This window comes from Camelus dromedarius, chromosome 5 (assembly GCF_036321535.1).
Source record: "Camelus dromedarius isolate mCamDro1 chromosome 5, mCamDro1.pat, whole genome shotgun sequence".
Taxonomy (NCBI): domain Eukaryota; kingdom Metazoa; phylum Chordata; class Mammalia; order Artiodactyla; family Camelidae; genus Camelus; species Camelus dromedarius.
Genome location: NC_087440.1, coordinates 79,574,403 through 79,577,459, shown reverse-complemented (window position 1 = coordinate 79,577,459; position 3,057 = coordinate 79,574,403).

Here is a 3,057-nt window from a genome sequence, read left to right as displayed (position 1 = left end):
TTGTGATTAATGTTTTCAAATCATACAAGAAGAAAATAGTTGAAGGGAAATGGCTACACAGGACATTTTTCTGCTATCTCAGCGTTTTTCTGTATTTTTCAGTTTCTTCTGTGTTCTAACCATAAGCCTGTTGGTGTTATCTGAAATTTGTTTTTTTTTAACCCCAAATTTAAAAGTTGTACTCATCAGAAGTTTTAAATTTAGCATTGTTTGCCATCAGTCACGTCCAGATAATATTTTTAAATCATGCTTCCCCATACAAGAAGCAGAGGAACTTAAATAGGCTTCAGAAAAGAACCATCTTGCTTGCACACCTGTACAAATTCTTTTTGAATTGCACACCCGGTCGGTCATAATATTTCTGGAGACCATAATAAAATCCCCAACCACGGAAGGAGACATTTGAGAACATTTGGATCCCACTTTGAAAGTAGGATGTTTTATTTTCCCCTCCATTTCACTCACAATCAGAAACATATGGGATACTTTATTTGCAGGCTACAAAAACAAATCAAACAGGCAATCCTGCTTTGGAAAGAATTTATTCTTCCTGTGGCTCAGGAGTCTAGCTCTGTGTCTGCACTTGCAAGCCATCACTTTCTCTCTACAGTCGTCAAGGTTAATGGCCCTTCTTCTGTGCCCTCTGTTGCTGCCTCCACCCTGGGTGACGTTATCAGGTCTGGTCCCATTTACCCTCCTGACGGTAATTATTCTGTTGTCTTCTTTTGCTTCTTGGAAATGGGTTGTTTTACCTGATTTCTGCCAGTTGCTCTGTTAGGATTACTACTTGTGTGTTTGTTTTTCTGATGAGGCCCCATATCTCTTTCTTTGAGTCTCCTAGTTCTCTACCCAAAGGTATTCGCTAGTCGCAGGCACCTCATTCCTACAGGGTTTTGTTGATGAACCTGGAAGCAGGTGAATGAGGATGCACCCACTGCCGATCCCTAGGAGTTGCCCCTCGCTCATACACAGCAAAGGAGTTGCCGAAAGGTGTGTTAACTACCTCGCTACATCACATACAGATTACCCCCACTATCCAAAACTAGAACATTCCTATAAAACCATTCATAATCTGAAATGGCATAAAGCAAAGAAGCCATTATCTCAGGACACACCTTGCTAAGGGATGCACAAAAAAAATGGAGATACAGCACAGAGACTCACAGACACAGTTCCAAGCTATGGCGGCTGGATGCTGGGATGCTGAGTGTAGTTCTCAGGGAAAGAGCTTGGTGGGGCCACTCTCACGGCCCCAAGTGCTTGCTGCCTCTCCGAGGGCTCGCTGCAGAACCAACACTGAACAGTGTTTTTGTTTCTCATCTTTTTTCTTAACAATGAAATCCTCTTCAGATTTCTTTTGGTTAGCAAAAAACAGGTACTAAAGCAGGTCTTTTGTAAAAGTGAAGTGGTGTACAGCAAACTTTCTTCAACAGGAGAATACCGTAGTGGTTACATCTTTCTCTGTTGAACCGGTATTTTCTGCAACAGGACATCATGACTGAATGGAGTGGGAAGACAGAAGCGGCTTTTTAGAATCAGACAGAATTTGCTGCTAGTGGGTTAAATCTAATCATTGATTTGTGGAATGTTTTAGACCTTGAGGCCTCTCTTATAGCTGCATTTCTTAGATGTTCAACAATATTAATGTAACCTAAACTATGCTGATAACCTTGCCTTTTTTTCCCCTTCTCCTTGGGACCTCTCCTCTTTAGACTTCATTTCTGCCTGAAGATGGTTTAAGAACTCCTATCAAAGATTCTTTAACTCCCTTCTCCATCTTAAGAATATTCCAGCAACCCCCAACCAAGTTCTTCGAATGTATAAATGGTGACTGAGAACCACAGAAAGGTGAATTAAGTATTTGTGAGATAAATCAATCGTAGCATGGAATATCAGTAATTTGAGTCAGGGACTAGATCTCGCTTTAGACACTGGCACCTCGGATATGCTGAACAAAGAAATGTTTAGTGGAACAATACTTTCACAGTGGGAAGAGGTATCTAAGTGACCTGATCCAAGCAAGAATCTATAGGTGTTTGTTTTGCAGATCACAAAAAGAAAACACAGTGATTTGCAAAATATTAAAAAGTAGAAGCATTCTCATGTAGGCATGGGTATCAAGTTGCAGTAAAAAATTAAGTATCAGGAAATATGGATGCCTAAAGAAGGCTTTCTCTGTGGCGCTAAATTTTCATCACTTTGAGGAAGTTAAGGATTTATGACCAGACCCATTCATGCAGGTGTCAGAGGTAAGAAGTTGTTGCGTGGGTTACGGTTTAAAGTCCTTCATGAAACTCATTCTTATTGACTAACTTACTGGTCTTTTTCCATATCCTCACCTTATATGGTGCTGATGGAGAATGCTGACTGATATGTTTTTTTTTTTTCCCTCTGCATAAAAAGTTTTAATTTTTCCAAACAAAATTTTCAAATGGCAAGTGAACAGAAATTCAAAAGTTGCAAATTTGCAGCTGTAGGCTGTGGGGAGAGGAAAACTGTACCCATCAAATCTGCAAAATATGCCAGCACGTAGAAAAATCAATTGATTGGCAGCTGTGGGGATTTACGTCTCTCTTTAATTGCTTAAAATCAGTGAGTTGGGAGACTTCACTAGACTTGGCAGCGTTTCAAGTTGAGGACTGTTCCTCTTTCGTAGGAGACTGAGAAGGCTGAAATGTAAATGATACCTTAAAAAAAAAAAAGGGAAGAGAAAGGAACAAGGGAAGATAATGGACAAGTCACAACCAGAGAAGATGGAGGAATTTCAGTGTCATAACCTTAGGGAAGGTAAGGGGGGAGGAAGTTCAAGGAAGTCTAGAATTTTTATCATCAAAGGCAGAGACGTTAACTATCCTAGAATGATACAAACAAATATATTTTAAAAATAGCAGTTAAAAAACCCTCAGCATTATATAACTGAGAATAGAGTTTTAATAAGAGGAAGTTATACTGCTGGAAACTTACCCAAACAATATACACTTGATACATTAACTCGGTTGTTAATTTATCAACAAAGTAGGCTATGATGGGATAGTTAAATATTATGAGCCATTTTCC